We start from the raw sequence: 15,204 nt of genomic DNA, 5'->3' as shown, positions 1-15,204 counted from the left end.
GAAAGAGATCCCCAAAGGAAAACTCCTAGGAATATTGTAGCCAAATTCCAGGGTCCCCAGGTCAAGGAGAAAATATTACAAGCAGCCAGAAAGAAACAATTCAAGTATTGTGGAAACACAATCAGGATAACACAAGATTTAGCTGCTTCTACATTAAGGGACCACAGGGCATGGAATATAATATTCTGGAGGGCAAAGGAGATAGGATTACAATCAAGAATCATCTACCCAGCAAAACTGAGTATAATCCTGCAGGGGAAAAAATGGTCATTCAGTGAAATAGAGGACTTTCAAGCATTCTTGATGAAAACACCAGAGCTGAATAGAAGATTTGACTTTCAAATATAAGACTCAAGTGGAACATGAAGAGGTAAACAGGAAAGAGAAATCATAAGAGACTTATTAAGGTTGAACTGTTTACATTCCTGCATGGAAAGAGGATATTTGTAACTCATGAGACCTTTGTCAGTATTAGGGTAGTTGGAGGGAAAAAATTATATGTATGTATATAGATAGATAGATAGATAGATAGATAGATAGATAGATAGATAGAGGGCACAGGGTGAGTTGAAGATGAAGGGATCATATCTGGAGAATAAAATTAAGGGGTGAGAGAGGATTATACTAGGAGAAGGAGAAAGGGAGAGGTAGAATGAGGTAAACCATTTCACAAAAAAAAACAGAAAAGAAAAGGCTCTTACAGTGGAGGAGAAACAGGGAAGGTGAGAGGGAATGAGTGAATCTTATTCTCATAGAATTTGACTTAAAGAGGGAATAACATACACACTCAATTGGGTATGGAAATCTGTCTTACCCTACAGGAAAATAGGGTGAGAAGGGGACAAGAGAGCAGGGGAATGATAGAGAGAGGGCAGATTGGGAAAGGGGGTAATCAGAAGCAAACACTTCTGAGGAGGGACAGGGTCAAAAGAAAGAATAGAATCCAAGGAGGGGCAGGATAGGATTAAGGGAAATAGAGTTAGTTTTTCATAGCATGTCTACTATGGAAATGTTTTGCATGACTGTACATGTATAACCTATATAGAGGTGCTTGCCTTTTCAATGAGGGTGGGTGGAGAGTGAGGAAGGGAGAAAATTTGGAACCCAAAATTTTAAAAACACATGTTTAAAAAAATGTTTTCATATGCAACTGGGAAATAAGAAATACAGGAAATGGGGTACAAAAATCTATCCTGTCCTACAGGAAAATAGAAGGGGAAAGGGTTAAGAGAAGGGGGGAGAGATAGAAGGGAAGGCAGACTTGGGGAAGGGGTATTCAGAATGCATGCCATCTTGGGGTAGGGGGAGGGGCGAGATGGGGTGAAAATTTGGAACTCAAAATCTTGTGGAAGTAAATGTTGAAAACTAAAAATAAATAAATTTATTAATTTACAAAAAAAACTAAAAAAAAAAAGACCAAATGAGATAATATAGGCAAAGGGTTTTGCAAATCTTCACCACTATCTAAGTACGGGACAAAAACCAATGCTATTTATTTATTCATTTAATAAGCATTTATTAAATACCCATATGTGGAAGGCACTCTGCTAGATGCTAGAGATCAAAGGAAAAAAACAAAAACAACATTCCTGCCTTCATGGAGTTTAGGTTCTGTGGGGAGAGAAGGGAATACATTGCATATGCAGATAAATAAATACAAGTTGTACACACAAAAAAATAAATAAATAAATAAATAACACTAGAAGGCACAGGAATAAAAGGAGCTCTCTTTAAAAGGATTATTAGTTATCTATCTAAAACCATCAGTAAGCATTATCTATAATGGGGATAAGCTAGAAGCCTTCTCAATAAAATCAGGGGTGAAGCAAGGATGCCCATTATCACCACTATTATTCCACATTTTTCTAGAAATGCTAGCTATAGAAATAAGAAAGAAATTGAAGGAATCAGAATAGGAAATGAGGAAACAAAACTATCACTGTTTGAAGATGGTAGGATGGTATACTTAGATAATTCTAGAGAATAAACTGAAAACTAGTTGAAATAATTAACAACTTCAGCAAAGTTGCAGGATATAGAAGAAACCCACATAAATCATCAGCATTTTTGTATATGACCAACAAAGTCCAGCAGCAAGAGATAGAAAGAGAAATTTCATTTAACATACCTGCAGACAATACTTGGGATTCTACCTTCCAGGACAAATCCAGGGACTATATGAATACAATTATTTCCCACACAAATAAAGACACATCTAAGAAAGTGGTGAAATATTAATTGCTCATTGGTAGGCCAAGCCAATATAATAAAAATGACAATTCTACCTAAATTCATTTACTTATTCAGCGCCACACCAATCAAATTACCAAAATATTATCTTAGAGAGCTAGAAAAGATCCTAACCAAACTCATCGGGAGAACAAAAGGTCATGAATATCAAAAGAATCAATAAAAAAATTATGAAGGAAGGTGGCCTAGCAGTACCAGACTTCAATTGCATTACAAAGCTATAATCATCAAAACAATCTTGTACTGCCTAAGAAATAGGATACTGGATCAGTGAAACAGATTAGTTACACAGTGGTAAATGTCCATAGTAATCTAGTGTTTGATAAACAGAAAGATCCAAGCTTTTGGAAGAAGAACTAACCATTTGACTAAAATTACTAGGAAAACTGGAAAGCACTTTAGAAGAAATTAGGTATAGACCAACATTTCACATTATATACCAAGATAAGGTGAAAATAGGTACATGATTCAGATATAAAGGGTGATATCATAAGTAAATTAGGGGAACATGGAATATTTTACCTGTCAGATCTATGGATAAGAGAAGAATTTATTTTTTTGGGAGGCAACCAGGGTTAAGTGACTTGCCTAGGATCACACAGGATAATGTGAGAACTTATGACCAAGTAAAAGACAGAGAGCACTACAGGATGTAGAATGGATAATTTTGATTACATAGAATGAAAAAGCTTTTACACAAGCAAAACCAATTCAGCCAAGATTAGAAGAAAAGCAGGAAATGGGGGGGTGGATTACAGCAAGTTTCTGTGATAAAGGTTTCATTTCTCAAATATATTGACAAGCAAGTCACATTTATAAGAATACAAGTCATTCCCCAATTGATAAATGATCGAAGAATATGAACAGGCAGTTTTCAGAAGAAGAAATCAAAACTATCTATAGACATATGAATAAAATATTCTAAATCACTTTTGATTAAAGAAATGCAAATTAAAACAACTCTGAGGTATCACCTCACACCTATCAGATTGGCTAACATGACAGAAAAAGAAAATGACAAATGTTGGAAAGGATGTGGAAAAACTGGAACATCAATGTACTGTCAGTCAAGTTGTGAGAACACCTGGAGAACAATTTGGAAGTATGCCCAATGAGCTATAAAACTGTGCATACCCTTTGACCCTCTGATCCACTACCAGGTCTGTATCCCATAGAGATAAAAGGAAAAGGATTTATGTGTACAAAAATATTTATAGCAGCTCTTTTTTATAGAAAAAATGTAAACTGAGGGGATGCCCATCAACTGGAGAATGACTGAATAAGTTGTAGCATATGTTGTAACAAAATACTATTATGCTGTATGAAGTGAGAAGAACCAGAAGAACATTGTATACAGTAACAGCAATACTGCACGATGATCAACTATAAATGACTTAGCTATTTTCAGCAATACAATGATCCAAGACAATTCTGAAGGACTTACAATGAAAAATGTTATCCACCTCCAGTGAAAGAACAGATGGAGTTTGAACACAGATTAAAGCATCATTTTTTTTAACTTTCTTTCTTTTTCTTTTTTGGTTTTTTTTTTTTGGTCTGTGTTTTCTTTTGCAACATGCTAATATGGTAATGTTTTACATGACTGCACATATATAATCTGTATCAAATTCCTTGCCTTCTCAAGAAAAGTGAAGGCAACAGAGGGTGGGAGAGAATTTGAAACTCAACAACTTTTTTAAATGAACGTTAAAAAGATTTTACATGTAATTAAGAGAAAAAAGAAAAGGAAAGGAAAAAAAGAATTTAGCATCATTACATTGGGATGATTTTCACCTATAAGTGGTTTCAGTGTGTTTGTGCTTGTACCTTATGGGGCTGGAATGGGAAAATGCTTATAGTACTTTATGCCCATACCTTTGCTTCTCTGCTATCAGAGTTCCGTGACCTCTGCTTCCCAAGTTGCAAACTCTGAGATTGCTAGCAAAGAAAAAATAGCTGTGTAAGGAAGACTGCAAGGAAAAAACAACCCTAAACATGACCAAATCAAGTATAAATTGTCCTCTACCTTTGCATTTCTTGCCTCCTTTTACCCTACCAGATTCCTTTTTTGAGACAAACATAGTTATAATAGTTATACAACAGGGAAGGATAAAGCACAGAAGAACTATAGACCAAAATCATTAGTGAAAACTGATTTTAAAATTTGAAATAAAAACCTGTCAGATATAAATAATTCATCCAAGAAATAATTCATTATGAGCATTATGACCATTATGGGATTTATATCAGCAATGTAAGGATGGTTCAACATCGGGAAAACAATCAACGTAATTAATCACATTAAAATAAAAACACCCAAAAATCATGTAATTATCTCAATAGATATGGAAGGGGCCTTAACAAAGTACAACATTCATTTACACTAAAAACCATTCAAAGTATAGAGTGATCTTTTTAAAAGATCATTAAAAAGTATGTATGTAAAACCAAAAGCAAGTATCATATGCAATGGTGATATACTCGAACCATTCCCAACACATACAGGAAGAAAGCAAGGATGCCCATTCCTCTCACTATTATTTGATATAGTTCTGAAAATGCTAGCAATAGTAGTAACACAAGAGAAAGAAATTAAAGGCATAAAGATAGATAATGAGGAAATAAAACTACCTCTATTTACTGATGATATACCGATGATACCTAGAAAATCCTAGGTAATCAGTAAAGACATTAATTGAGATAATAGCTCCAGCAAAATTTAGCTCCAGTAAAAAAAAAAAAATAAGAAACTCTCAAAAAATCAACTATATTTCTGCATAAATAACAAAATCCATGAGGCAATAAGAAAAATGGAAATTATATACCAAACAACTATAAAACGCATAAAATATCTGGGGATATATCTACCAAAGCACACAAAATACTTGCACAGATTCAATTACAAAGTGATTCTTAAAAAGAAATATTCCATGCTTGTGGCTGGGCCATGCCAATATAATAAAAATAACAATACTACCAAAGTTAATTTACAGTTTTAATGCTATACTAATCAAATTATCAAAGGAATACTTTATAGAACTCAACAAAATATCAAAATTCATTTGGATAAAGATTTAGAATATCCAGGAAAATAATTTTAAAAAGGAGAGATGAAGGAGGCATAGCACTTTCGGAACTTAAACTATAATTTCAAGCAGTTGAACTCAAGCAAAACTTATAAAGCAAAATAGATGTGTGCTAGTAAATGGCGCTGGGGGTTGCATTATTACAATCACTCAGCTCCTCCTGCCTTCTTAATTGCTCCTGCTATCTTTTTTACCTCCTCTCCCCTGAATGACTTCTTTACTGTTCTTCAATGACTGAAATCAGAGCCTCCAGATCCTCAAAGGCTCATCTTTTCCTTGTGACGTAAAAATCATAAAAATCCACTTTTTTGTTATTTGTGAAACCATAGTTTTTATTTAATCATTCCAGAGTCTTTCATGAAGTTATTTAACTTAACATTGTCACCTTTAACCTCTCAAGCTCTAAAAACAGTTATATGCCAATTGCTAAGGTATCACAATATTCCATCCCCTTAGTCATTTCCTTATCCTCAAACAGGTTCTCTCAGTTCTCTACTCATACTTGAATTTCATCAGCTTTTCTTAAACAAAAGTCCCTTTTCTGCCTCCTTTTTTGCAGCCACACTATTTACAAACAAAATGGGCAACATCAATTTAAATCTTTTTCTTTGCAAATAGTTTCATTTTCTACCCTAAAAATCCATTTTCTTCTTCTAATGACCAAACTCCTCACATATCTTACATACATCTGTAGTATCTTACACACAGCAGTATCTTCCATATATAGTCTTTACTTACATTACATATAGTCTTAGAATAAACTGTTAATACTTCTTTTGCTTTCACTTTCTCTCCTTTCACATATTTCTCAAGTCAGTACAATTCTATGTGGTAAAACTGTCACCATACCCTCTCCCTCCATCACATACCAGTTTCAAGTTTTATTATTGCAGTAAAATGTTTTATGCTGGCTCTAAGGGAGAGACAGAGAGAATGAGTGGGTTGTTTTGGAGAAAACTAGTTCAGTTGAGTCAGGAGGTCAGAAGCTGGACTGTGATCTCTTTGCAGTTTTGAACACCAACCTTCCCCTTCCCTCCTAGTAGATAACTCTTTTTTTGTTTCCATGGCACTGTTCTTGTCCTAGTTCTCCTCTCAACTGTGTTATTGTTCCTTCTAAATCTTTTTTACTGGATTATTATATATTACTTGTTTATTGAAGATGATACTCTGTAGGCATCTCAAACCTATCCATGTTGTTGTTTGTCCTTCATTTTTGAAAAGGACCAATGTCATCACAAGATGATGTCTTGACTTGTGCACGAATTGAACTTAAGTGAGGCAGAGTTGCACAAAGTTGTCAGCAACACTCTCTCTTCCAGAGTCATCAAAGTCCAGTGGCAAGACAAAAGTCAAGGTGAACAGTGACAGCCTGGGATACAGTGGATGACCTTGACATTTCTGATGTCTGACCAAACTCTAAGCACTCCACAGCATCAACTTCAGCTGCCTTCATGGTCATTGGAAAAAAAATTTCTCATCTACCCATTCCACCAAGGGAAGTCTTCACATGCTTGGCGTACACAACTCCCTAACTCACCAATGGATTTGAGGTCCATTGGCTGCCTCAACCTGGTTAAGGCCTGTTGGTTTAGCCTGTCTGCTGAGATAATTTTACCAGGGTTTGGCTGCAGTGCATGCTACAGCTTCTTGGAGCCACAGGTGAGAGTTGGGTAAAGGCAGACACCAGAGGTGGATGAGCAGCCCTGAAAAGAGCTCGGCATGCCCTCACACCATAAGTGCTAGTTCTCCTTGAACAACTCATATTCCCCACCTATCCATGGACAAAATGGAACTCATTATTCATTATTTTCACCCCTCTTGTACTTCTTCCAAACTTTCCCATGTAGGTTGAGGGTACCACCTTCTTCCTCATAATCCAAGTTCCTAATCTCAGAGTCACTCTTGATTCTTTTTTCTCTCTCATCCTTATATCTAGCTATCAAGTCTAACCAATTTTACCTCTACAATATCTCAGAAATATTTTTCTCCACTTTCAAAGCTACCTCTATAATTCAAGCCCTCGGCACTTACTGCCTAGACTATTGAAAAAGCCTCTTAATTAGTCCCTCAGTTCTCTCCTTTTCAATTCCTACTCCACTTGTTCAGTCATTTCAGTTGTGCCTGGCTCTTCATGACCTTATCTGGGGTTTTCTTGACGAAAGTCCTGGAGTGGTTTGTCATTCACTTCTCCAGATTATTTGACAGATGAGGAAACGGAGGCAAGCAGGGTGAAGTGACTTGCCCAGGGTCACACAGCTAGTAAGTGTCTGAGGCCAGATTTTAACTGAGGAAGATAAGTCTTCCTGACTCTAGGCCTGGCACTCTATCCACTGAGCCACCTAGCTGCCCTCCCTTCTCCACACCACTGCCAAAATAATCTTCTTATGGCACAAATCTGACCACATCTTTGCTCATAAACCATTAGTGACTCTATTGCCTCTCAGATAAGACACAAAGTCCTCAGTCAGGCATTTAAAACCCCCTACACCTGGACTCCAACCAACTTATCTAGACTAAATTCACATTTTCCCCCGTCGCACATTCTTTTACTCAGTCAAACTGGCTGATCTACTGCCCTTTTCATTCACTCAACATTTATTAAACATCTACCATGTGTCAGACAATGTTCTGCAACCATGAAACAACATTTCATCTTCACTTTCTATTCTTTTCATAGGCTGTCATCCATTCCTGGAATGCACTCCCCTCCTCAACTCTGCTTCTCAAAATCGTTATTTTCTTTCAAGGCTAAGTCAAGGGCCATCTCCTATGAGAAGCCTTTGCTGATCATGCCTAGTTGCTAGTACTGTTTCCCTCATCAAAATAACTTCTGTTTACATGTTGTGTCCCTTCAGTAGAATATAACTTTTATGGGGACTGGGGTGATTTCATTTTTGCCATCATAGCCCTAGAACCTAGCATAGTGTCTTGATATTTAATAAATATTTGCCGAGTTGCATTATAGGGCTGTAAGAATGAGTACCACCTAAGGCTGGAGTTACCCTAGAGAATTCCTTACATTCAATTTGAGTACAATTCCATGAAATAGCGAATTGGGCTAAGTCCTGGTTCCTAGTGATTCTTTCATGAAACGATACCAATATTGGGATGCAATGAAGAGAGTGATTTTGTATGATTCACCTGAGGAAATATATCATGGTGGATGCAGAGCCAGTATTGAGGCCAGGAAGACCTCATTTAAGACCTATCTTTGAAACATACTGTCTGTGTGTCCCTAAGCAAGTCACTTAACCTCTGAGCAATCTAGGCAACTTCCTAATACTGTAAGTTGCAGAAAAGGTTCTAGTCTGATAATGGAAGTTTCCTCACTCAGGAATTGGCTATACCAATGCAGTAGAAGATTCCGAACCAATCCTTACTTGAACCAACAAGATTCTGAGATCTCTGTAGTCTCTAAAATGAAAGTGTGAGTGCCTTGGGAGCATAAAGAGACCAAGAGCTTGAGGCATGAGTGTGTGCATGAGAGGTCTCTAATACTAGAATTCTACTTCTTCTTATAGAGGTATACCCAAAAGAATAAGGAAGGATTCAATAAGTAATATCAGGGATGGAACTGTCTTGTGATCCAGAGTTATTATCACCCCCAGCCCTTCGGTGTTTTCTCTGCCTCAGACTTCAAGCAGCCTACAGTACAACCTAATGTATTAACACTTCTCAAGGAACACAGACAACACAAGTAAACATAGATGTAGACACATACAGAAAGCTACCATGTAACTAAACTCCTCAAAGACGTATTTCTCTGCTCCAATGAGGTCACACCTGGCTCTCTTCTTCCAAAATTCTCAGGGCCCTAATCACAGTATGAGGATAGGGAACCAGCCCAAAGCCCTGGTCCATATCTATTTTTGTAAGCTTTCTGCAAGCAGCCTCATAGAGGGAGAGAAACTGGTGTCTTTAACATAGCTATTGGAAGAACCTGCTGCCTTTCTGTTCTCACAACTCAACTGCCCTGCCTCCCTAACTATGGCAACACCTCCTAGATTCTCAAGGCAGGGAACCTCTTTTTCCCATGAAACACCTATCACACAGTGTATGCTCAGGTAAGTATGCGCTGAATTGAATTAGTCCAAAGAATCTTACTCCTGTTGATACAGATAGATGGTAGACCCTTAGCTGCTGCTCACCATTGTAGAAATGGAGCTCATTTGGGGTTAACATGAAAGAAAAGTCTTAGGTTTGTCTCTGTTTGCTTTGGTTTCTGGTACTCTGCATATTTTAAACTAATATTATTAATTATCTGCAGTTTAATCCCACAGTGTGGTTAAAATGTTCCCCTAAGCATACTGTTGTATATTCATTTTGATGTCTGTAATCACCTTGCCTGTTCTCTGTGGGTTGGGTTGCCAGATAATTGCACTTTCCGGTTCATCTTAATAGGTTACCATTACAGAATGGTATAATAAGTGATTGATTTAACACTATAGATGCTTATTAAGCAATTCCTCACAGTGAATTGGAAAAACACTGTCCTTATTTAGTTAATGGGTGATTTCACTCTCTGCTCCATTGCCTTCACTCTGCATGATTTTTTGTCTTCTAGAGAGAATGTGTGGGCACAATTTTCTGCCCTTCTAGCTCTGTTGTCAGGGAGCCAGGTTTTTACATCCTGGTACCTGTGGCCAGGCACTACTCAATAGGAATAGGACAGTGAGCTGCTGCGATCAGATACACAATACTTGGGCTAAGGTTGCCACAGAGCTAATGTTTATTTAGCTCTGCATTCTGGATTACATTGTGCCCAGCCTCTGGTATACCATACAATAACATACCATACATACTTCTAATCACCTTCCCCAAAAGGGTTAACAAGCAAGTATACACTCAACGAACACACAGAGAAAGGAAAAAGAGGAGCCTAAAGCTAACGGAAATACTGAGGAATATGGAATCAGAGTTGGAAGAAAATGTGGAGGCCTCCATGTCTAATCTGAACCTGACCAGGAATTCCTTCTTCAACATACTCAACAAGTGGTCCAGCAACCTTTGCTTGAGGGCCATCAATAAGGGAAAACCCACTACCTTCCAAGACACGTCATTCCACCTCTGGATAATTATGCTTAGCAAGTTTTCCTTATGTCAGTTCTAAATCTAAATTCACCTTTGTGCAACTATTATTCATTCTTTCTAGTTCTACCCTTAGATGAAACAGGATGACTCTAATCCCTGGAGTGACCATGTCACACTTAAGTCTTCTCTTCTCCAGGCTAAAGACCTCCAGTTACTTCCTCTGATAACAGTAATTTCACCACCCTGGTCATCTTCCTGTGGATGCCCTCCAATTTACTGATGTCCTCAGAAAATTTGACCCCCAGAATTAAATACAATACTTTAGATGTAGCCTCATTTGACCTTTACTCTTAAATCTCCTACAGACTATATTTTGTGTGACATCAATTTTTGAAAGATACATGCTACTGCTGTGGTACAGTACTATCTGTGCCTCAGTGTTCTGATGGCAGCAAGGTGTCTTCTCACTTCCTAAGTCTGTGATGTTAGGGAAGTCACTTCTCTTCTCTGAGTTTTAGTTTGTTCCTATGACAGATTAAACTAAATGCACTCAAAAGCCCTTCCAGCATGAGATTTAATAAATGAAATATACAAAATGGTATAGAAGACATGAAAAAAAAATCTGTCCATCCCTGTAGGTGGACAGGAAATAAAGGAAACTTCATAAAGATCAATATTTACTACATAGAGGGCAAATGGCATTTAGTCTAAGATTTTAGCCAGCTATTTGGGTATCAAAAGTAAAAGACGGTACTACATAGTATTAAGAATAATGGACAAGATGGCAGAGTAGAGAAGCACTAGGCTGAGCCCTCCCTAATTCCCCTCTAAACAATTCTAAAATAATGCCTCAAATCAAATTCTGCAGTGGCAGAACCAACAAAAGGTTGGGTGAAACAATTTTCCTGCCCAAGACAACTGAAGCAGTCAACAGGAAAGGTCTGTCTCACCAGACTGGTAGTGGGCCCCAGAAGCACAGAACAGGCCTCACCTTGGGGGCAGTTGCATTAGCAGTGACAACAGCAGCTTCAGGAGCTCTCAGCCCACAGACCATGGTGGGGTCAGACAACCGGTCAGAAGGAGATATCAGGGGATCCTCTGCTGGCTTTGGCTTCAGAACCCCTATTGTATTGCCCATACGCCATTCCAAGTCAGAGTCCCAGGGTCAAAAGGAGAAATAACACTTGTGGACACAGGGAAGCAGGGGTTCAATATTAGGAAAACGATCAGCACAATTGACCATGCCAATAACAAAAACAACAAAAATAAGATAAGATTATCTCAGTAAATGCAGAGAAAGTTTTTGACAAAATACAATACTCATGCCTATTAAAAACACTAGAAAGCATAGGAATAAATGGAGCTTTCCTTAAAAGGATAAGAAGTATCTATCTAAAACCATCAGTAAGCATTATCTATAATGGGGATAAGCTAGAAGCCTTCCCAGTAAGATCAGGGGTGAAGCAAAGATGCCCATTATCACCACTATTATTCCATATTGTTCTAGAAATGCTAGCTATAGAAATAAGACAAGAAAAAGAAATTAAAGGAATTAGAATAGGAAATGAGGAACAAAAACTATCAACTCATTGAAGATGGTATGATGCTATATTTAGAGAATCCTAGAGAATTAACTAAAAACTAGTTCAAATAATTAACAACTTCAGCAAAATTGCAGGATATGTAATAAACTCACATAAATTATCAGCATTTCTATATATTACCATCAAAGTCCAGTAGGAAGAGATAGAGAAAAGCCATTTAAAGTAACTGCAGATAATATATAATACTTGGGAATCTATCTCTCAAGATAAACCCAGGAACCATATGAACAGAATTATAAAATACTTGTCACACAAATAAAATTAGATCTAAACATCTGGAGAAATATTAATTGCTCATTGGTAGGCCAAGCCAATATAACAAAAATGACAATTCTATCTAAATTCATTTATTTATTCAGTGCTATACCAATCAAATTATCAAAAAATTATTTCCGAGAGCTAGAAAAAATTTTAACAAAACTCATCTGGAAGAAGAAAAGGTCAAGAATATCAAAAGAATCAATAAAAAAAAATGAAGGAAGGTGGCCTAGCAGTACGAAATCTCAAACTGTATTACAAAGCTATAATCACCAAAACAATCTGGTACTGGCTAAGAAATACAGTGTTTAAATAGATTAGGTATACAGTAGTAAATGTCCACAGTAATCTAGTGTTTGACAAACCCAAAGATCCAAGCTTTTGGAACAAGAACTAACTATTTGAGAAAAATTACTGAGAAAACTAGAAAGCAGTTTGGCAGAAACTCGGCATAGAGCAACATCTTACACCATATACCAAGATAAGGTCAAAATGGGTACATGATTTTGACAGAAAGGGTGATATCATAAGCAAATTAGGAGAGCACGGAATATTTTACCTGTGAGATATATGGATAAAGAATTTATAACCAAATAAGAGATAGAGATCATCATGGGATATAGAGTGGAAAATTTTGATTACATAGAATTAAAAGGCTTTTGCACAAACAAAACCAATACAGCCACGATTAGAAGGGAAACAGGAAACTGGGGGGGGGGGGGGGGGGATCTACACTAAGTTTTTTTTATTATAGAGACTTCATTTCTCTAACACAAAGAGAAGTGGGTCAAATTTATAAGAATATCAGTCATTCCCCAATTGATGAATGGTCAGAGGATTTGAACAGGCAGTTTTCAAAAGAAGAAATCAAAGCTATTTATATAGCCATAGAAAAATGCTCTAAATTAGTATTGATTTGTTTTTGTTCAGTCCTATAAGTCATTTCCAACTCTTCATGACCCCATTTGGAGTTTTCGTGGCAAAGATACTGGAGAGGCTTGCCATTTCCTTCTCCAGCTCATTTTACAGATGAGGAAACTGAGGAAAACATGTTTAAGTTACTTCCCCAGGGTCACATAGCTAGGGTCTGAGGCTGCATTTGAACTCAGGTCTTCTTGATTCCAGGTTCAGCACTCCATCCACTGAACCATCAGCTGCCCCTCACTATCAATTAGAGAAATGCAAATTAAAACATCTCTGAAGTACCATCTCACATATATCAGATTAGCTAATATGACAGAAAAGGAAAATGATTAATGCTGGAGGAGATGTGGAAAAATAGGGACATGAATGCACTGTTGGTAGAGTTGTAAACTGATCCAACCATTCTGGAAAACAATTTGAAACTATGCCCAAAGGGCTATAAACTATGCATACCCTTTGACTCAGCAATACCACTAGAGGTACCATTCCAAAGAGAAAAGAAACAAAAAAGAAAAGGACCTATATGTACACAAATATTTATAGTAGCTTTTGTTGTGATGGCAAAGAATTAGAAATTGAGGTAACGCCCATCAACTGGGAAATGGCTGAACAAGTTGTGGTATGTGATTGTGATAGAATACTATTGTGCTATAAGAAACGATGAGCAGGATGGTTTTTGAAAAATCTGGACTTATATAAACTGATGCAAAGTGAAATAAGAAGAACCAGGAGAATGTTGTACATAGTAATAGCAATATTGTATGATGATTAACTGTGAATGACTTAGCTATTCTCAGCAATACAATGATCCAAGACATTTCCAAAGGACTTATGGTAAAAATGCTATCTACCTCCAGAGAAAGAACTGATGATATCTGAATACAGAATGAAGCTTACTTTTTTTTTTAGTTTCCTTATTCTGCTTGTTTTTTTGGTCTATGTTTTCTTTTGCAACACGATTAATATGGAAATGTTTTGCGCAACTGCACATGTATAATCTATATCAAATTGCTTGCCTTTTCAAGGAGAGTGAAGGGAAGGAAGGGAAAGGGGAAGAGAATTTGGAACTCAAAATGTTTAAGAAACAAAGGTTAAAATGTTTGTTTACATGTAATTGAGAAAAAAATTAAATAAAAAGAACAGAAAGATTAATAGTCTGTATGTCAGGAAAGTCTATGTATATAGTAGCAGCTATGCCACAAACTGAACTGACTCTGAGCAAGTCATTCTTCCCCTCTGGAACTCAGTTTCTTCCTCCGTAAAACTAAGGTTAGAATAGATGAGTTTTAATGTCCCTCTTAGCTCTAGAAATTATACAAAAATGAACATATTCTTTTATGAGAAAAAAAATAACGTAGTGAGGATAAGAAGGGAAACTGTAGATTAAAAAAAATCTTTGCATGAAATAGCTCTGATAAAGGTCTAATATCCAAGGTAGAAGACACTGTAATTAATTCAAATATGTAAGACCAAGAAGAATTTGCTAAAGAATAAGCAGTCAGAAGGTATGAACAATTGTTGAAGGAAAAGCTGCAAACTATCAGCAACCATATGAAATGCTATTCCAAGTCCTCTACTAATCGCAGGGGCAAGGTGTCAGGAAAGTGGAATACTGCAGTAGATTGTATTGGTTAGTTTGGGTGAACTGAATTTCTTTCTCTTTCTTTTTTTTAACTTTTTTTCAATTAACATTTATTCTCTCCCATTCCCACCTCTCCAATCTAAAACTGGGGAAAAAAAGAAAGAAAAACAAAACCCTTGTAACATATACAGGGTCAAGCAAAAGAAAATCTTGCGTTAATGATGTCTCATTCTGCAAGCACATTAGATTACTGCACTGATTATTGGTTATTGTGTTGATCAGAATTCTTAAGTTTTTCAAAGTAGTTTTGCTTTATGATGTCATCATTACTGTATAAATTGTTCTTCTGCTTCTGCTCACTTCATTCTGTTTCAGTTCATACAAGTCTTCCCACATCTTCTGCAAACTACCTTCATCACTTCCATTACATTCACATACAATAATTTATTTAGCTATTCCCCAACTGATA

The sequence above is a fragment of the Vombatus ursinus genome, unplaced genomic scaffold (genome assembly GCF_900497805.2).
Source record: "Vombatus ursinus unplaced genomic scaffold, bare-nosed wombat genome assembly UNPS02014903.1, whole genome shotgun sequence".
Lineage (NCBI taxonomy): Eukaryota > Metazoa > Chordata > Mammalia > Diprotodontia > Vombatidae > Vombatus > Vombatus ursinus.
This window is presented reverse-complemented; position numbering follows the sequence as displayed.